Source organism: Bos indicus, chromosome 16, assembly GCF_029378745.1.
Source record: "Bos indicus isolate NIAB-ARS_2022 breed Sahiwal x Tharparkar chromosome 16, NIAB-ARS_B.indTharparkar_mat_pri_1.0, whole genome shotgun sequence".
Taxonomy (NCBI): domain Eukaryota; kingdom Metazoa; phylum Chordata; class Mammalia; order Artiodactyla; family Bovidae; genus Bos; species Bos indicus.
Window position 1 is genome coordinate 21,462,231 of NC_091775.1, and position 22,309 is coordinate 21,484,539.

Below are 22,309 nucleotides of genomic sequence, written 5' to 3' on the forward strand. Positions count from 1 at the left end.
TGATGGAGACCGGGATTCGATCCCTGGGTTGGGAAGATCCCCTAGAGGAGGAAAATAGCAACCCACTCTAGTATTCTTGCCTGGAGAATCCCATGGACAGAGGAGCCTTGTGGGCTGTAGTCCATGGGGCTGCAAAGAGTCAGACACGACTTAGCAACTAACATTTTCACTTTCAGGACACACCCGGCAGTAAAGAAGTCAGGATGCAGGATGTGCAAGGGTGGAAGCCAGGTGACAGTACGTTTTTAAAACCCCCAAGTGATTCCAGTGTGTACCCAAGTCGGGGAACCCTGGCTCATGTGGAGAAATGGGCCTGGGACCAGTTAATTTAGCTAATGGAGCCTGATGCTAGTCAGGCCCAGGGTTTGAATTCTGGTCCAGGGTGCCATTCTTCACTCTCTCACAGACTCAGATCACTCAGTCCTTCCGCGACGCTCCTTTGGCAAGCTCTGTATCCATGAACCGCAGGCAGGGTAATGACCGGGGACTGACTCAGCCCAGGTTCCATAAAAGTGAACAAAAAAGCCCCTAGGACACTCGTATTTGTAGGACTTTACAATTTAGCAAGTCCTTTAACACTGTATTTCATTTCCTCTTCACAACAACCCTGCCCAGTTGGCATGATTACGATGCCCAATTTCAAGATGATGAAACCCAACATGAGGAAAGTTCTTTTGCTCAGAGACAAAGTGGCAGATGGAGGTCTCCTATTTAGGTCCGGGTCTCCAGAATGGAGGCATTTGTCCTGGACTCCTCTGCCTCAGAAGCTCCACTGACCACCAGGGCTGATCATCAGCACTGATCATGCAGGGCTGCCTGCACGTTTGAAGGTTGGTTCAGACCCATTGTAGTTGCTCTGCTTATTAGGAAAGGTAAGGGAGGAAGGGGAAGAGAGGGGGAGGGAAGGATAGAGGAAGGGAAGGAGGGAGAAAGAAAAATACTTTTAAATATGTTTGTTAGGGCTTCCGAGGTGGCGCTAGTGGTAAAGGACCCACCTTCCAATGCAGGATAAGGATGAGTTCGATCCCTGGGTGAGGAAGATCCCCTGGAGGAGGGCATGGCAACCCACTCCAGTATTCTTGCCTAGAGAATCCCCAAGGACAGGGGAGCCTGGCAGGCCACAGTCCATGGGGTTGCAAAGAGTCGGACATGATTGAAGCGACTCAGCACACATGCATGTTTGAGTTAAACAGATTTCTTCCCAGCAGGCCTTTTTAAATTATTTAATGTGTTAACAAGCATTATAAATCTCTAAAATTTACTTCCAAACATATGAAACAGCAAAACCCTTTTTAAGCTCAGCCTTTGTCAGGACTAATGTCCCATGGAATGCGATTCCATAAAAGCTGCCGGGGCTTTCCTCACTTCGCTCAAGATTTTGTTGAAGTGTCATCCTCTCCTCTAAGTCAGATGGAGAAAAACAAACATCATATGGTATCACTCACATGTGGAATCTACTTTTTAGAAAAGATGAAACAAATGAACTTGTTTGCAAAATAGAAAGAGACTGATAGATATCAAAAACAAAGTTATAGTTACCAAAGAGGAAATGCGGGGAGGAGGGATAAATCAGTGGTTACCAAAGAGGAAATGTGGGGAGGAGGGATAAATCAGGAGCTTGAGATGAACATACACAGACTACTATATATAAGAGCGATAACCAACAAGGACCTACTGTACAGCTCAGGGAACTCTACTCAATACTCTGGGATATGATAAAAGTATCTAAAATGAATGAATATATATATATATGTATAATGAATCACTTTGCCGTATACCTGAAACTAACAGAACATTGTAAATCTACTGTACCCCAATAAAATTAAAATTTTTAAAAAACCGAATCAACACCTGCTCCCTATCCTCACCTGCTTTTCCTGCTCTGTTTTCTCTGAACCCCTTAATGCCTTCTAATATACCTTGTAATTGACATTATTTCCTTGACTGTTTGCCTTGCCCTCTGTTTGGGAACATGGCATTTTCTGGCTAATTTTTCCCAGTGAAATCTCCAGCACCTAGAAGCATCACTGGCCCACAGTAGATGTTCAATAAATAGGTATTAAAGGAATGAATGAAGGCCCAAAAAGAAAAAAATGCCTGGAAGAATTCAAATGAAGGAAGCTTCTCCACAAGTATTGCCCCTTTAAGGAAATCAATTCTAATTCTAGTTATCGCTTACAATGATCTAATGAAGTGGATATGATTCCTACCTTATAGAAAGATAAAACGAGAATTAAAGCAATTAGACCTGTATGCAGGGCAGAAAAAAATAGTTAAGCCAAAAGATTGTTATACTGGAATTGATTCTTTTTCATTTTCTGCGTAACTACTGTGAGATAAAGTATATATGGTGGCTGTTTCCAGCTGTATCTGTGAAATCTACTAGACCTGTGGATAGCCATGAATTAATAGCACAGAGGTCTAATGTATTCAATATCAGGACAAGAAATTCTTTTCCATCTTCCAAACCAGACCAAGCTAAGATATAAAAATTCAGGAGACCCCTGATATAACGATGTTAACCACTGCCCGGATTCAGCATCACCACAGCTCACATCATATTCTGAGGAATGTTCTATAGAATTCTAATGGCAGTCAGCCTATTGCACAGGTGTACTGGGTCCCCTCCCCGACCATTTCACAAAAGCTCTACTATATGATAACAATGCTTGGCACCGATGTAGAGCTGCTCTCTGGTAAAGGTCAAAGTGCTGTGAACAATTCAAATATAAGCAGGGACGATGCTGGTCCATGGAGCTCAGAAAATGATCCAGTTGACCGATTCCTCTCCAAACACAGAGAGCAACGATGATGTGAAGAATATACATAGTAATAATGCCGGATGAATGCTCTGTTCCTCTATGTTTTCCGTTTTATCCACATTTATGAAGGGATGCTCTTTTAGTAATGAAATTGGTATTTATTAAGCACACCAGAAACTGCAAATCCAAAGGAGCATTTCCCTACAAAATAGTCACTTGGGGAGACGATGTAATTACCTCAGCCATCCTGTGACTGCTCTAAACATTTGGGGAATTCCTCTTTTAAAATCACCTTCAGAGCTGCTTGAGGATTCACACAAGAAAACCAATCTCATTCCGTTATGGCTGCACTTTACGTAACGCAAATATCACATTTCAATCCCAGGCAAATTTGGTTGGTCAATGTAGTGGGTAGCAAAGTGGCTGTCCATCCGAATCTCCCAGGCATTGATTCAGGACATAGCATGCCACGTTGACCTCGATTCACTTTGCAGTGAGTCAGGGCTGGGAACTGAGAGTCTGTTTTTAAGAAACCACCCCAGGGGGTTCTGATGCAGCTGGTTTTCTTTTGTGGGATGGGGATTTGAGTACCTCGAAATTGGACAGCCTCATCCAGTGAGTCTTCCTCACTGCAAAGCCTGAACCTCTAACCTCCAATTATTCATTCACTCACTCAACATCTATTGAGTTCTTCCTATTAATATTTTATTCTACAAAGAGAGAACTACTGGCAATAAGAAGTGGAATAAAAGAAGTGTATGGTTAGATCAAAAACATTCCTACTGGACACATCCCCTTTCTCATCATACTCTCTTGCTCAATCTCCTAGTTTCTGCCTTCACCTTGGAGATGGTCCAAAAAAGAATTAATGTGTGTAGACTCCAGAATAAAATGGCCTGGAGTCCAATCCTTGCTCATCACTTAATCAGGTGACTGGGCAAGTTACCTCTCAGTTCTGGGCCTTATTTCCCCATCTCTGAAAGGAAGTTGATCATAGTACCTTCTTCTTAGGGATGCTGAGACCAGTAAGTAAGAAAAGGCATATAAAATATTTAGTATGGAGTTCACAGTTTTCAGTAAATATTGAGTACTATTATTTTTAATACTTATGTGCTAATAACTCTTAAATCATAAATTCTGCATCTGAAATCCCAACTTCCTTGTGCCTAGATGTCCATCACCATTTCAAACTGACCAGATGCAAACTGGAATTAAATATTGGCCCAACTGCTCCAAGTTATTCTATTCTGCTCTGGAGAAGGAAATGGCAACTCACTCCAGTATTCTTGCCTTAGAAATCCCATGAACAGAGGAGCCTGGTGGGCTATACACTCCATGGGATTGGAAAAGAGTCAGACATGACTTAGCAACTATTAACAACAACAATATGTTATATATGAATGTTTTTAAGAAAGTAAATTCTTAAGAGTTTTCATCACAAGGAAAAAATTTTTTTCTATTTATTTAACTTTGTATCTACATGAGATGATGGATACTCACTAAACTTATTGTGATCATTATGATGTATATAAATCAATTTTATTGTATATTTTAAACTTATATCGTACTGTATGTCAATTATATCTCAGAAAAACTGGAAGAAAGGTAAAAAGAGTGGGTGGAGAGAATTTCTATTTTTACTTTCTTACTGCTTTTGTATATTTATTTCCAACTAATTCGTACAGCTTTTGTAATTTAAAGAGTAATAAAATTAGAAATTAAGAAAAAAAATTTATTCTGCTCCCAATCTTGATTCAAGGTATCATTTATCTGTAAGGTCATTCAGTCCCCAAACCAAATGTATCTCAGATGATTTCTCCCACTTCATCCATCTCCCAAGCCAACAAGCACACATCCATACACACGCATTTCACTTAGCTATAAGTTTGTGTCAGTTCTGTTTCCACAATTTTTCTTTCCACTCTTGTGTATGTGTTTTAAATTAATGTTTAATAAGATGCTGCTACATGCCAGGTCTAATCACATCAATCATCAATTCATACAAATCTTAGAGCAACATACGAATTAAATGCTATTATTATTTCCACTGTAAAAATGTAAAAACTGAGGCATGAAGACATTGGGAAATTTACTGGGATTCAACCAGCAAGGAACTCTGGAAACTAAGAGTCAATCCTGGCAACGGAGCCCAGAGCTGTGCTCTTCACCACTGTCCAAGACCAATGCTAATATTTAAAAATAATCATATGTGGAGTTCTCAGTACAGTATACCTTCATGACCATCCTATGACATAGACGCTATTTAAAACCCCTCTTTTGTAGATGAGGAAACTGGCACGCCCAGAGTATAAGCTGCCACTTCTCAAGTTCAGGTTTCCCTTGGGTATTGCCTGAGCTAATGAAATTACCTCCTCTATCCCTTCTGTGCATCTCCCAATTGAAATTTTGACAACTACTTTAAACTCAGATCTCACAATACTCTTCCCAAAGCTGAGTTCTTATCATTTATTCTTTTAAAATAATTTATTAAAAACCAACTGTATTCTAAGCAGTGTTTCTCTAATCTAACATTCATACATTCAAGGTAAATCTGACATGGAACTGTCCACAAGAAGCTCTTGGTCTTTGGGTGAGTACATAAACAGACAATTTCTTCAATGTGTACTATAGTGCACAGAAAATGGTGCCTAACATCAGGGCATGGGATGGGTTCAAAGAAGGCCAAGTAAGAGCTTGGAGGATTAGTAGAATCTGCTGAGAAGCTGATAAGGTAGAGAAAAGGAGAAGAAAGAAGAGAGGCCCTTGATGAATGTAATTGAAGAAGACACAGATAAATAGAAAAATACCCATGTTCATGGAGTGGAAGACTTAATAACAAAATTTCCATATTATTCAAAGTAATCTGTAAATCCAACACAGTTTCTATCAAGATTCTAATAGCATGTTTTACAGAAACAGAAAAAAAAAAAAAATCCTAAGATTCATATGGAACCATAAAAGACCCCTAATAGCCAAAGTAATCCAAGGAAGGAAAAGCTGGAAGCATCACGCTTCCTAATTTCAAGCCATATCACAAAGCTATAGTCATCAAACAGTATAGTGGTGGTGGTGGTTTAGTTGCTAAGTTGTGTTCAACTCTTGTGACCCCATTGACTGTAGCTTGCCAGGCTCCTCTGTCTATGGGATTTTCTAGGCAATACTACTGGAGTGGGTTGCTATTCCCTTCTCCAGGGGATCTTCCTGATCCAGAGATGGAATCTGGGTCTTCTGCATTGCAGGCAGATTCTTTGCTATGCTAACTGAGCTATGAGGGAAGCCCATAAACAGTATGGGCTGGTATAAAAACAGACACATAAGACCAATGGAACAGAAGGAAGAACCAAGAAATAAAACCACACATAAACAATCAACTAACATTGGAGAAGGCAATGGCACCCCATTTCAGTACTCTTGCCTGGAAAATCCCAGGGACGGAGGAGCCTGGTAGGCTGCAGTCCATGGGGTCGCTAGGAGTCAGACACGACTGAGCGACTTCACTTTCACTTTTCACTCTCATGCACTGGAGAAGGAAATGGCAACCCACTCCAGTGTTCTTGCCTGGAGAATCCCAGGGACGGAGGAGCCTGGTGGGCTGTAGTCCATGGGGTCGCGAAGAGTCGGACACTTACTGAGCGACTTCACTTTCACTTTCATGCATTGGAGAAGGAAATGCAACCCACTCCAGTGTTCTTGCCTGGAGAATCCCAGGGACAGGGGAGCCTGGTAGGCTGCAGTCCATGGGGTCGCTAGGAGTCAGACACGACTGAGCGACTTCACTTTCACTTTTCACTCTCATGCACTGGAGAAGGAAATGGCAACCCACTCCAGTGTTCTTGCCTGGAGAATCCCAAGGACAGGGGCGCTTGGTGGGCTGCCGTCTCTGGGGTTGCACAGAGTTGGACACGACTGAAGCGACTTAGCAGCAGCAGCAACATTGGACAGGTAGCCAAGAATACTCAACAGGGAAAAGACATTCTCTTAAATAAATGTTGCTGGGAAAATTGGATATTCACATTTATAGGAATGAAACTGGACCCATATGTTGCACTACTCACAGAATTAACCTGAAATGAGTAAAAGACTTAAATGTAAGATTCAAAATCATAAAACTCCTATGAAGAAAACATAGGGAAAAACCTCTTTGACATTGGTCTTGGCAGTGAATTTATGGGCATGACACTCAGAGCACAAGCAACAAAAGCAAAAATACACAAGTGAAACCACATCAAACTGAACAGCTTCTGCAGAGAAAAAAATCAACAACATGCAGGGGCAACCTATGGAATGGGAGAAAATATTTGTAGATCACATATCTAATAAAAGTCATTTTACAAAATATATAAAGAACTCATACAACTCTACCAGGAAAAAAAAAAACAAATACTCCAATTGAAAAATGGGCAAAGAACCTGAATAGACATTTTTCTAAAGAAGATATTCTAAAGGTCAACAGGTACATGAAAAGGTGCTCAATCAATGTCACTAATCATGAGGGGAATGCAAAATAACACTACTATGAGATATCACCTTACACCTGTTAGAATGGCTATTACCTAAAAGATAAAAGGTGACAAAAGTTGGTGAGGAAGTGGAGAAAAGGGAACCCTTGTATATCTGGTAGAAATGTAAACTGGTGCAGCCATATGGAAAACAGTATGGGCATTCCCTTAAAAAAGTAAAAACAGGGCTATCTTAAGATCCAGCAATCCCAATTTTGAGGTATGCATCTGAAGGAAATGTAATTACAATTTCAAAGCGGTATCTGTACCCTGGCATTCGCTGAAATAGCCAAGACATGGAAACAACTTGTGTTTAACTTTATGTGTATTGGCAACAACAAGGATAAAACGTGACAGTGATATGCTAAAAGATATAAGTCAAACAAAGACAGAGAAATTCCACTTATATGTGGAATATAAAAACATGCCATTCCCGGGATCTTTGGACCCAGGGATTGAACCCTGGTCTCCCACATTGCAGGCAGATTCTTTGCCATCTGAACCACCAGAGGTAATGGAGAGTATTAACTAACCCTGCTGTGGTAATTGGGCTTCTCTAGTAGCTCAGATGGTAAAGAATCTGCCTACAATGCAGGAGACCTGAGTTTGATCCCTGGGTGGGGAAGATCCCCTACAGGAGGGCATGGCAAGCTACTCCAGTATTATTGCCTGGAGAATCCCATGGACAAAGGAGCCTGGTGGGCTACAGTCCATGGGGTCCCAAAGAGCCTGACACAACTGAGCAACTAATAGACACACACATCTTAGTAATTATTTTACAATAAGTACACATATCAAATCATTACATTGTACACCTTAAACTTACACAACATCATGTCAATTATATTTCAATAACGGGGAAATTTTTTAAATAAAAGAATAGAGGGCTTTCCTGGCAGATGGGAAAATATGCTGTGAGTAGAGATTCCAAACAATTCTGTGCTGTTCAGTGTGACTATGGGCTTCCCTGGTGGCTCAGATGGTAAAGAATCTGCCTGCAGTGCAGAAGACCCAGATTCCATATTTGGATCAGGAAGATCCCCTGGAGAAGGGAATGGCTACCCACTCCAGTGTCCTTGCCTGGAGAATTTCATGGACAGAGGAGTCTGGTGAGCTGCAGTCCATGGGGTTGCAGAGTCAGACACACTGAGCTATTAACACTTCTACTTCTGTCAATCTATGTTGAAGGATTTAAGGACCCAATCTGGAAGGTGTGGCTGGAGATGTGTTTTGAAGCTTGGTGCATACCAAGCTTATATGTATAAGCACACAGTTTTGATAAGTTTCCTACTGTGTAGGCTTTCCCAGGCTTGCTGATAGGATGAACAGGCTAAAGCACCCTTCTGCCCTTCTGCTAGCACTGCTGAAATCTGAAAGGTGAAGCACAGAGTGAGGAGAGAACTCTTCTTGGCCTGTTTATGGAATCTGGATGTCATGCTGTCATGGGCAGCAGTCAAAGGATTTTAAAGGGGACTACGACATGACTGTGTTGGGCTGGCCAAAAAGTTTGTTCGGGTTTTCTGTAACATGGGATGGCAAACCCGAATGAACTTTTTGGCCAAACCAATATTTACGTCAAACAATGATTACACGCATGACTAATGCCACTCCTTGCCTCAAAATCTTCCTCATGGCTTCCCCATAACTGAAAAAGGAAGTGTAAAGTCTTCTGCATTCCAAGAAGAAACTCCAAGCATAAAGGCCTGGAGACAGCAGCATATTTGCTCTGTTCAAGAAACAGGAAGGAGACCCAAGTGGCGGAGGCAAAATCAGAGGTAGGACAGGGTAGGCCGATGGGGAAGAGAGATGGGATCAGAGAGATGAGAGCTCCGAGCGGAGGCGGTTCTGAGCAGGGGAGAAACTTGATCTGTACTTATTAAAAAATATATATATATACATATATCCCTCTGCTCTGATCCTGGATACGATCACACATAATACACAATGATTGTTCGTAGAACAGAGCTCTGCACCCAAAACATTCTGGGATGCTGCTCTTCCCTAGGTGCCCATTCTTTTTTAAGCTTTACAAATTCTGACATCTATCACATACTTATCTTTAACTCAAGAGGAAGATAAAATCAAAGACAGGGCGGCCTCTTTCATCCCCTGGAGCTCCTGTGAATAGCACCAGTGTGGACAGAACGTTTTGAGAGCCGAGCCCAGAGGGCTGATACCTCGTAAACTGGTGAAAGCCCTGGAAGCCACTGTTTAGCACAGTGATGTACGCACTACTATATATAAAACAGACAACCAACAAGCTCCTAGTGTATAGCACAGGGAACTCTACTCAATATTTTGTAATAACCTATACGGGAAAAGAATCTGAAAAAAAAAGATGTATATGCATGTATAGCTTTACTGGACACCTGAAATTAACACATTATTGCAACTCAATCAAAAACACACATACAATGATATGGGAGAGAAGCACATAGTAAACCATCATCAGCTTGCAGTCAACACAATAAAGTGGAAAAAAGTCACAGAGCTTGTATTCCAAAATCTGGCTTCTAACTGTGGCTCTATCACCTACCAGCTGAGAGGCCTTGGGCAATTCGACTGTCTGAGCCTCATGTCCTCAAAGGAGCTGATTCCTGCCTTGCCAGTTGAAGGGGAGATAAATGAGAACAAAGGGGCAAAGGGCTCTGTAGGTGATAATGGATTAGATGACAGTGAGATCCCATCATCTTCTCAGCTGATTAGTCCCCCAGCAAAGTCTTGAAGCCAGAGAAATGGAGTGTCTTGAAGTGGAGACAAAGGTAGGAAAGTGCTGGGTGGCACAGGACATTAGGCTTCAGGATAAAGAAGAAAACAGTGACAGCATCATGTGATGGAAAGGAGCACTGTCACCATTCAATAGGCTTCCTTGGTGGCTCAGCAGTAAAGAATCTGCCTGCCAATGCAAGAGACACGGGTTCAATCCCTGGGTCAGGAAGATCCCCTGGAGGAGGAAAGGGCTACCCACTCCAGTATTCTTGCCTGGGAAATTCCAAGGACAGAGGAGCCTGGAGGGGTGAAGTCCATGGGGTTACAAAGGAGTTGGATGATACTTTTCACATGTGATATTTTGAATTTTGCAAAAAGAATACAATTCGATCAATTCTGTGAGTTGAAATTCAGCGTAAAACTCTTCCTTACAGATGAGGTTTCTTGGAGAACATATCTTGGGAAATGCTCACATGATGGGTTAGTCTCTAGAAAAGCACTCTGAAAGGATCACAGGTTAAGCGTGGTTCTGTGTGAATTCACTTGGATAATTAAAGTGCACTATCCCATCTAGTTCCTTGTCTTTGTGACCCTCTCATTGCCAAAGAGACCCCATCAGAATCACACACAAACTCAGACCCTTTCTAAGCGTGATATCCATCCTGACCTCTAGCCAGGGGCAGTCCAAGAGGACTCAGTATCATCATAACAATCATTTTTCCTGGTCTTATTCTCACTGGTATTCTAATTCCAGTAACTGAACTTCTTATTTCTATAATCAAATTTTCACTTTGCTCTAGGCATAACCATAATAACCAATTTTTCAAAAAGCTATCATTTGTTACACTCAGTGTGGTTCAGTCACGTGCTAAGGACTTTGTTATTTTTAACACCACAATACCCCCAACAAGGTAGGTACTATCTCATTTTTATAACTTTACAGGAGCTGGGGTTTAGAGAGACTAAATAACCAGTCAGGGCCATGAGTTAGTAAGTGGGGGCGCCAGGACTGGGTCTGGGTACTTGAACTTGGCTTCTGAATGCTGGCCCTGTGCATGGGTTCTGGTTGCTGCTGATTGGGCTTCCTTGGACTTCCTGGATGGTTGCAATAGTCACCAACCACCTACCACTCTGAGCTCCTCTGATGTGCGGGAGCGCTGGTCTGTCTCCATGGTAACAGATTCTGCGCAATAGTCTCCTGCTCAGACTTCCTCCCCGAACCTGCCCACGGACCACCATCAGCCCAGCACCTGACCCATCCTCAGCAGCCCACCTCTAGTCTCAAATCTCAGCTTTTCTGCCCCATAGTTTTGCTCGGCTGCATGACCTTAAAGTCTCCTAGGGGTAAAGACTAGAGGTTTCATGAAGTAGAAACTAATAAAAATACTCACTTTCATCTTATATCATGTTCTAGATAAATAAAATAAACCTTGAGACCATGCATTTATCATTTTAAGAACTAAACCAGTGACCAAATTAGATTACGGTGAATTCATTTACCTACATAGAAATTAAATATTAATGCAATATACCCAAATGGACAGACTTAATTGCTAAGGAATACAAAAATATGCTTTCTTCCAAAGACCAAAAAACAAGTAAATAACAATTACAAAAGAAACACCCTGAGTTTAGATAAAAGTCTTTAAATGAAACAGACTCTGAGCAAGAGATTTCAAACAATTTTCAAGCAGGAAACTCACTGTTTTTGAAAGTAAAATAGTACTTGGAATCTCGACGTATAAGAGATCAAAGAGGGACTTCTTTGACAGTCTGAAGGCCAGACTTGTTCTGGGTAGACCCCCCCCCTAAATCATCACAGCTAAGGAAGCCCGCCGGGCTTACACCTCACGCACAGACACACTCACACCACCCGGTCTCAGTGGCTTTGGAGGTTGTTTCTAAGTGAATCTATGATGAGCTCCAGAAAGTGTTTAGTTAGTGTCGATCAAGATGACAGGGTTGCAAAAGTCACTGATGGTTTTGGTTTAGGCACGGGTAATAACAGAAAAAGAAAAGCTCTGAATTATCTAGGATAAAGAGCCTCATTTATCAGGAGAAGAGTTTTTGGAAACAAAAAATTCCTTGAGCATTCTTCTCGGTCACGTCAACTCTCCTGTTCCCAGCTGCTCAGCCAGCCTAAAGTTTGCTGACATGAGACACTTGGCTTTGAATTTTGCCATCCCCACCCCCACCCGTCCACAACCCAGCCTCCAGCCTTACCGTCTTGACCTTGACAAGCTCCTCTGCCTGACTTCGAATTGTGCCAAGCTCACTCCTACGACTCTGAAGTGGAAAATGATGCAAAAATTCTTTGTGGCAAACAGTAAATGTTTCCTAATGTTATGCTTTTACCGTGTTCTATGCGCCTGTCATGATTTAAACATGGGCCTCCCCTCCCCTCCAGTGACCACCTATCTGGAACGGAGAAATTTTAGAATCTGAAACAATTAATAGAGGGTGTTTTTTTTTTTTTACTTTCTCTTTTTAAAAAATTTATTTTTATTTTTGGCAGTGCTAGGCCTTCGTTGCTGTGCAGGCTTTTCTCTACTTGAGGGCTACTCTCTAGATGTGCTGTGCGGGCTTCTCATTGTGGCAGTCTCTCTTGTTGCAGAGCACGGGTTCCAGGGCCCAAGGGCTTCAGTAGTTGGCTCAGTAGTCGTGGTTCCCGGGCTCAAGAGCGCAGGCTCAATAGTTGTGGTGCACGGGCCTAGTTGCTCCCCAGCCAATGGGATCTTCCCGGATCAGGGGTCAAACCTGTGTCTCCTGCACTGGCAGGCGGATTCTTTACCACTGAGCCACCAGGGAAGCCCACAATTAATACCGTTTTCAAAGATCTGGGTGTACTGATTAGACTGATCATTTTCCATACCTTAATCTGTTTTGCAAGCTAAGCAGATATTTCATCAGAACGCAAACGTTAATAATTTCAATATCCTCTGGCTGATGTTAATGGTCTGGCTTATTGAGAATGTGGAAGAAAAAAGCTCTGTTACGTTACATCAGAAAAAACTAAAAATAAGTAAACAACTGTAATTCAAGTCTCTTCTTCCTAAAAACGCTTGATAAGACCCCTTATTCGTGTTTACCAGATCTATGTGTTTCCCACTTTTCTGCCCTGGATCATAGCTTAGGTCACATTAATTTATTAGGCATGACATTATCCAGCATTCAGACTACAACCATAAGTTATTCATGACAATCAAATGCCAATAGTACCTTGAGAGAAAGTCCTGTGTGGTTTCCAGTCACCTCCTTATACTCAGAAGCTGAAACTTATACATAGATATTACACTTTTTTCCCTTTTGGCTTAGTTTGTAAAGTTTGTTTTATTAGGCCACTGACATAGGAAAAGGTTCAAGTTCTTCTAAATAGTTTCATTTAAATGCATATATAAGCATTTCATTGTAGCTAGTGAGACCGAAAGTTCACAGGGAAGTTACCCATTAGATATATGGTCTGTTTCTACGCCCAAACTCAATGCTGAAATGTATTTTTAAAAAACTCCCCTAAAATTCAGTGTGAGCTACTTATGCACAAGGGCCATGGGATTGGCCTCCATACAATTATTCAAGACGTTATAAAGAGTGTTTTCCATCTTTCTTATGCTTGGAAATAGTTAGATTTTATGACTGCTGAGTCAGAGCCAAAAAATATAATTTTATGCCATAAAATACAACCTTTTCCTTTGGCTGTAGAAATTTATATGTACATATTTATGTGCTTATATAGATAAAAATCTTCATAAACAGAGTGGCCCATTTGAGATGAACTCCATTTAAAGCATGTCATTCCTGACTCTGATAACATTACCGCTGTGCTTTAAAAAATTCAGTACTTCCCCATAACTTAGCAAATTAAACCCAAATATCCCAAACTGGAGTTCAAGTCTTTCCACAATGTTTATAATCTTTCTGGGTTTTCTCCTAGTTCTTTACCATACAAACCTACTCAAAAACCAGATATAATTGCCACCATGTCCAGGCCTTGGACTCTCTCTCAAGTGCTACCATATTTCCAATCATCAAAATCCCAGACACCCTTCAGATCTCTTCCTAAGTAGATTCCTACCCCCTCCTTGTAGTTATTGCTCATCTCCTCCTGCATGTATAATTTCTCCACTTTTGGACATTCATAGTTCATTATAGCTTTATGATGGTATTTTTTCAGAATTCTGTAAATAAATTACATGGGTCTTTGAAAAAATTATTACAATAATCTATTTACAATAGAGTGCATGGACACACGTGTTAAATTATGATATCTGAAGCTGAAGCCCCAACACCTTGGCCATCTGATGTGAAGAGTCTACTCGCTGGAAGAGACCCTGATGCTGGGGGAAGATTGAAGGCAAAAGGAGAAGAGGGTGGCAGAGGATGAGATGGTTGGATAGCATCACCAACTCAGTGAACATGAATTTGAGCATCTCTGGGATATAATGAAGGACAGGGAAGCCTGGTGTGCTGCAGCCCAGGGGGTCACAAAGAGCGGGACATGACTGACCGACTGAACAACAGCAACTCAGAAATGTACTGGGACAGTCTAAATGCTAAGGCTTTTATCCATCAGGCAGATTTTGGACGAGAGCACGTGCACAACAGTAAAGCATGAGCTTGATTTTCCCACCAAGATGCTCAGGAATGAATGTGTATAAACCAGTGAAGAGACTATTCCAAGACAGTAAGAGTTTCCTTCCATTCAGATGCTATGCAAGGCTTCTTTACATGAACAATGAGCAAAACCACAAGGGAACTTGGCTATAAACACTACACTCTGTTCCAAATACTCCTTTCAACACCTACACGTCCAACTCAGAGACCATCTCAAGTCCAGGCAAGAAGTATGAAGCCAAGATCCTTTTCCTTACAATCAAATACATTCAGATATGTTTGCTTATGTTCTAGACTGAACTATAATAGATGAAGTGCCCAATATTTCTGTATATCTCAGCAAAGGAGCTTGAGAAATAGCAAAAGTTCTTAATTTTTAATGGTGGTAAAGGTACCAGTTTTAATGGTCGTGTTACCAGGTACCATATCAAAACCTACTTAAGGATTTTCCGAAACTACACATTTCTCCAGATCACCAGACACACCTTTGCCCTGGGGTCTACAGAGGTGGCTTTCATCTCCTCCACCTGCCTTCATAGCCAAGGGAACCAGGTACTGGAAAGTGAAGTCACTCAATCGCGTCCGACTCTTTGTGACCCCATGGACTGTGGCCTACCAGGCTCCTCCGTCCGTGGGATTCTCCAGGCAAGAGTACTGGAGTGGGTTACCATATCCTCTCCAGGAGATCTTCCCAACTCAGGGATCGAACCTGGGTCTCCGGCATTGCAGGCAGACACTTTACCATCTGAGCCAACAGGGAAGCTACTCTAAGTGGTAGGAAGTCTAAAGTCATCTGATGTTCAAGGAAAAAAAAAATAGGGGACTGAGTTAGGTAAAGTCAGCAAAGTTAAAAAACATGAGTGGGGAAAGAAAAGGGTGTGGTGGGGAATCAAATAGGCTAGCTGCAAAACAGCCGCAGTGCATGAATCACAGCTCTGGTGTTGGTGAATTCTAAGAAATTTTAATTTCTGGCTTCCAGAACATATCACCTCCCTAAAGGGTCTTCAAGTCGAGGTGGATGAACTCTGACTTTTTTAAAGGGTAACTCATCCATGTCCAATTGGTCACCAATTCCAAGCCACTTCACCTAGCCTACTTTGTTGCTCCCTAGAGAACCGTCCACAGCCACATCCTGGAGTCCGGCTGCCAGCCTCCTCTTCATCAGCTCGGCCACAGATGGCAACCACATGGCACACAGGCTGCCAACCCCACCCAGCCGAGGCATCCGTGGCAGACACAGTGAATTAATCGTGGCACCCTTTCATGCACACACCAAACTGGATCTCAGAATTGTTCTCAACATAGCGCTCTGAACACCAACCACCAGTTGATGAGAGTGAGTTGAAACCACTCCACCACCTGTGTTAAGGAAATCCCTTCAAACCACCTCAACTTGTCTTCCAGTACATGACTGCCTTTTCCACTTTGTGCTCCTGATTCACAGAGCTTCAGCTTGCTCAAAACCATAGCAAACATTTGCCTTTCTCTTGATCTCAGCTTCCAAGCCTAGCTTCTTGTTGACTCCAGGAAATCACTGACTGACTTTTTTCTGTGAATTTTCAGCTTCTGGACCATTGCAAGCTTCCAATCTTGAATTTAACCAAGGAACTCCTGGCTGTAATGTCTTCCCCATGACTCAGTCCTACATCCACCCATCTTTTCATGAGTGCCATTGAGGCTTAGAGGGAAATGCCCAAGTTCTTCCAGAAGAGTCTTGATTTTTGTCCAAGTGTGCAGCCATCCAATGAAGTATCCTAGGGTGAGGTTCCTATTTAAAAAGTAAGATGGAAGTCTATCACTGGAGGCCAGGACACCAAGAAGACACAAAGACAGGCTCGAATAAATTGTCTGAGGTGCTCTTCTTTCTCCCCCTCCAGCACACACCTGGAGAACCATTAAGCCTGCATGGATGGCATCACCTCAGGAGCCTGCCACCCTGCCTCCCACGTGGGGTATGACCGTGCCAGCCTTCTTAATACCCAACTCTCCAAAACAAAAGGTCAAGATTTTGATACACTACAGTTAAAAGGTCACTGAGTCCTGCTGGAGACTGTAAAATAGGGTGGACTGTCCAGCTGAACTTAAAAAATGGACCATCCCGACAGGGATTCACACCATTTAAAAATTTATATACAGATTAGTCCTCGGCATTCAAAATGACCGGAACAATATGATTAAATCAAAGAAGAAAAAGAAAGGCAGCTTCTAAAGGTTTGCAACATTTCATACACTTACAAACTTTTTCAAAGCAAAAAGCTTCTAGCTAGAAGATTTCTCTGAATCAGAATTCCTTAGGTACCACCCCCTGGGCCACAGAGTCCCCTGAAAAACTTCCCAACTTTTTAGCTGCTGGTTCTAATAAGCACACATCCATGCTGCCAATATTTTCCCCCAAAGGGGGATAGTTTGGGAGGGTTCTGATCATCAGTGTGGAAGATTAAAGATGGCCACAAAATATTTGTTTTTTTCTCATTTAGAGAAAATAGCTCCACCCATTGAATAAGGACTATTAAAATTCAACAACAATGACCTTCTGGAACTACCAAAGCTGAGTCATAAGAATTTTTGCAGTTTCTATCTAGGTCTCTTCAAACATTCTCTCCCCAGACATTCCCCCGGAGAATCTAGTCATCATGCTTATAGGAAGTCATGCCATAAGGTAAAGCCATACACACACACTCAGGCTGACAGCCCCACCTCAGCTGCTAGACAACAGCCAGCATCAGTTGTGAGCCCTGAGAGGGACCCACTTGGATCGCTTCAGGTAACCAGTCCTAGGCTATATCTGGTGGCCACTGCAGAAGAGACCTCAAGCACCAGCTGTCTGAGCTCTTTCCAAATTCCGGTTCCACAAACTGATGAGCAAAACACGGTGGTTGTGAAAGTGGGGAGGGGAGATGGGATTGGGAGCTTGGGATTAGCAGATGTAAACCAGTATATATGGAATGGATAAAAAACAAGGTCCAAATGTATAGCACAGGGAACTATATTCAATATACTGTGATAAACTATAATGGAAAAGAATATGAAAAAGAATGTGTGTGTGTGTGTGTGTATATATATAACTGAATCACTGTGCTATCCTGTACAGCAAAAATTACTGCAGCATTGTAAATCAGCTATAAATAAATCAATATTTTGATTTATTTGGAAAGTGGTTGTTCTAAGCCACTAAGTACTAAAGTGAGTTTTCACATAGTCAGGTGTAGCTGGAGTAGACCATTTCGAAAAGTGGGACTCTATCTAAAAAATCTAAAACCTGTGACATTGACTCTGGGACCATGCAGCAGACACTGGTTGTTAAGGCCTTGAGGAGATGGTTAGTGAAAGCTGGAAGGGCCTCAAGGAGATGAGAACTTGAAGGACAGAGAGGAAAATACATGGAAGCCTTGAGAAAAGATCACCTGAATTAAATATAGGCAGAACAGTGAGCAAATAATTGCCTACAATAATACAGACAATAGAAGACAGCCTAATGATCTCCAGGACATGAGTAAGAGTTTCGGGCACAGTTTGAAAGCACTATCTGGCTTTTTCTAGATTTGTATACAATGAGTCCCCTACATTGTGAACAAGTTCTGTTCTGAGAATGCATTTAAGTTCAACTTGTTCCTAAATCCAACAAAAGTAGCCTAGGTACCCAATTAACACAATCAGCTATAGCTATATAGTGCTGTACTGTAACAGGTTTATAATACATCCACACCTCTGAAAGCTCACAACTTGAAGGCTCATATGTAGGGGACTTTAATAAAACTCAAGAAGAGAAGGATGGGTTCATGGGAAAACTATTCAATACTTTTTTAGCAGAATTGAGATCCAGGATTTGCTGTGTTTCAAAAGAAAACTGTTTCTCATCTCTAGTTGCTCTCAAAAGGATTCTCATAGTAAGAAATCTTTCATTGCCTCAAGAGAAAGATCAAACATAGAGTCTTTGTTAAGGCCTCAGAGAGATTTGACATGGGGCTCCACAGAAACATTCAGCTACATAAAGAGCTTTCGAAGGTTCCACAAGCAAGTGTCATAGACCTTCTCTGTGAAACAACAGAACTTCTAAGCATCTTAAGTGTTCTTCTATAGCAGCTTCACCCAGGGCTCAAGACAGAGGAGGAGGTACCTTGAAGAGTTATGTCTGTGAGGTTTTTGACTAATAGCCTAATGCCAGTAAGTCATGAGAAACCCATATATTTCAAGAGAATTGTATTGGTAGAAGGGCTGCCAGATGAGATGAAAGGGTCAGAGACAAGACAAAATGAAGAGGTCTTTAGACTCCCAACCTTGCACAAGTAGGCAAGGGGGCGAGAAAGCTACTCACACGCAAGCATGGGCCTTTTTTTTTTTTTTTAAAAAACGATTCAAAAGTGGAACCAGGACATCAAAAGTGTAAGTGTTAGTCACTCAATCATGTCTGGCTCTTTGTAGCCTGCCAGGCTCCTCTGTCCATGGGATTTCCCAGGCAAGAATACTAGATCCCCTTCCTTTCTCCAGGGGATCCTCCCGACCCAGGGATTGAACCTGGGTCTCCTGAATTGCAGGCAGATTCTTTACCATCTGAGCCACCAGGATATCATATATTAATGCATATATGTAGAATCTAGAAAAATGGTATACTGATGAACCTATTTGCAGGACAGGAATAGAAATGCAGAGGGAGAGAATGGACCTGTAGATGCAGCAGAGGAAGGAGAGGGTGGGATAAACTGAGAGTAGCATTGACGTATATAAACCACCACGTGTAAAATAGATAGCTAGTGGGAACCTGCTGTATACTGCAAGGAGCTCAGCTCGGTGCTCTGCGATGATGCAGAGGGGTGATGGCGGGGGGAGGTTCAAGAAGGAGGGCATAAATGTATACTAACAGCTGATTCATGCTGTTGTACAGCAGAAACTAACACAACATTGTGTAGCAATTATACTCCAATTTTTTTTAATTTACAATAAATTAAAAAAAAAAAAAAAAAGAATTTGGACTGAGAGAGAGAGTTGAACTTCTAAAACTAATTAAAGATAAAACCTACCACACAGATCAGGCAGGGATCTTTCCTTATGTCACATCACAAAAAGTAAAGATGGTTAAAAGTTTGAAGTTTCTTGCTAGTTGGATATATGAAAGTGCAATTAAGTCCTAGGTAGAAGAAAATAACCAAGAAGAACCTGGAAGAAAATAACCAATATGCCCCTGACTGGGATGCAGAAGACAGTTCTAACTTGTCAGCAAAAAAGATCTCATACTCTTGCTACACAGTAACTTGGGCAAGACTGAAGAAAAAGGAGCGCTCCCAGATTGAGGTGTCTAAGTACAGCTATCTTCTTACTTTGTCAGGGTGAGAAAATTTAGCTTTAGTGAAACAAGGTGCTTTTCATTTCACAAGATGGTTTGTGTTCTAATAGACTTTTTGTTTTTGGCATGACTAATGTCTTAGAATTCATTCTGAATAGAACTCACTGGACCCAAATTCAGTTTATATACAACTTTTCAAGAACACCGTTATCCCATAGATATCCCATAGTACACCATCACTTGTGCATGGAGATCTAAAAGCTTCTTACAATTAACTGAAAGCTTTTTACAATTAACTGCTTCTTCTCTCAGAGAAGGCAATGGCACCCCACTCCAGTACTCTTGCCTGGGAAGTCCCATGGATGGAGGAGCCTGGTAGGCTGCAGTCCACGGGGTCTCTACGAGTCAGACACAACTGAGCGACTTCACTTTCATGCATTGGAGAAGGAAATGGCAACCCACTCCAGTGTTCTTGCCTGGAGAATCCCAGGGACGGGGGAGCCTGGGGGGGAGCCTGGTGGGCTACCGTCTATGGGGTTGCACAGAGTCAGACACGACTGACGTGACTTAGCAGCAGCAGCAGCAGCTTCTTCTCTGGGGAGACATGTCACATGTGGGGAAGTGAGGAAGAAGGCAGTCACTCTGTTCTGCTGGATGAGAGGGGTCCCTTTGTGTGTCATTGTGATCTTTCCCTGGGGGAAATACGGCTGGGCGTTGTTCACACAGCCTTCCTGTCACTTTTAGGGTAAATATGGGTGGGGATGGGCATTGTTCCTACTTATGTAAAACTTCCCACTTGGGAAAAGAAAGTTTAGAGTGCAGCATGTTTGAGTGTTTACTTTTCTGTCTCCTCTACCAGGCTGTATCACTTGAGGGAAATACATTTATCTTTCTTCTCCGGGCCTTCAGAGTAGAGAATAGTGCCTGCCGTGTAGTTGGATTTCAATAAACTTCAGTGGAAAGGGAAAAAAAGTCCCATCCGTGCGTATTCTAGAACGGCTCCTCCCTATCTGCCTCCACCCTCCTGGTTGTGGCATCATAGGAAGTCAGAGTCTAGGAACTCTCACTTACAGCATCTATAAGCCCCATAACCTCTCTCGCCTCTCCTACACTCATGTTCCTGCTCACTGTGCTCCAGCTCCGCTGTCCTACTCGCTCTAACTTGGGGCACATGCCCCTGCCACGAGTGCTCTGTTTGCTCTTCCCTCTGCCTGAGATGCTGTTTGCCCAGACTCCTGTAAAGTTGGCTTCCTCATTTCCTTCAGGTCTGCACTCAAAAGTTGCTTCCTCATGGATAACTTCCTTCTTCGCCTGATCCGAATTTCACCCTCCCAAACATTTCATATCCCCTTCTCTTCCTTCTTTGCTTCACTTCAGCTAACATAATCTTATATCCTATGTATTTACCTACTTATACTGTTCGTTCTCTCTCCACTAGAATTTAAGCTCCATGAGCCGAGTTTTGGTCTGTTCCATTCACTACCCAGCACCCCCAAACAGTCTCTGATATTTGATAGCATCTCCATATAAATTTGATGAATAAATGAACTTAGAGAAGGCTGACTTCCAGTACATGGACAATTTCTTAATGGTAATTTTTGGTGTAAGTGGGTAGAAAAGGGGAGGGAAGACTGAACGAAAAATTTATTAATGTGTGTTTTTTCCAAGATCCTGATCCCTGCTTAGCCTGTTAAAATGTCTGGATTCTATGTAGGTGCTATAGATAAAATAGATTAAGATAGGCACTCTTCCATTTTATGGATATAAATATCTTAATTATCTTGAGAGGAATGTATAAAGCCATCACCATGGATAACAGTGATCGCTGGCAGGTCCTAACTCTGGCTGTCATCTCATTGGCAAGTTCCCAAATAGAGTATAATGATTTGGCTACTAATTCAAACCAAACTAATAACAATCCATGATTTTCCTGAAGTGTTTAAAGAAGTGAGATGGCTTCTATAGGATCTATTAAACTTACTGACAATATTTAATCAAAAAGCTAAATGTTTTGACCCTAATGATGCTTACTTGAAATATGACATGGTAATAGAGAAAATGAATATCATATTTTACCAACTTAGAGGGAAAGCAATTCCCCATAAGCCCTTAGTATTTTAACAGCCAAACTGTCAAAATGTTCTTATTAAAGCCTAACAAAGATATTTTGTTATAATTTTGGCATCATTAATGAAACACAGAAAATAAAAGGAGTTGGTCATCGTGTCACTGAGAATGTGACAAGCAAGATAGAGATTTTCCTAATTTGCAGAGACAGTGTAGAATAGTTATGGTTCTGTGTTTTCCCCCTACCCTAATCCTTGCTGCTTTACCTCCTCTCTGAATTGCTTTTCCGTTGCTATTTCTGCTGACTCTCCTGTCCCTACCAACACCAGCCCCCTGGGTTGGTGGTAAGTATGGAATTGATGAGAATCTCTGGTCTTATT

General features: G+C 41.9%; 1 protein-coding gene across 1 annotated transcript in view; it reads right to left on the minus strand.

The window, feature by feature from the left end:
- The window catches only part of ESRRG (estrogen related receptor gamma), a 703,351-nt gene that overhangs the window by 660,853 nt on the left and 20,189 nt on the right, over positions 1 to 22,309 (minus strand). The gene's annotated exons all lie outside the window — the stretch shown is intronic.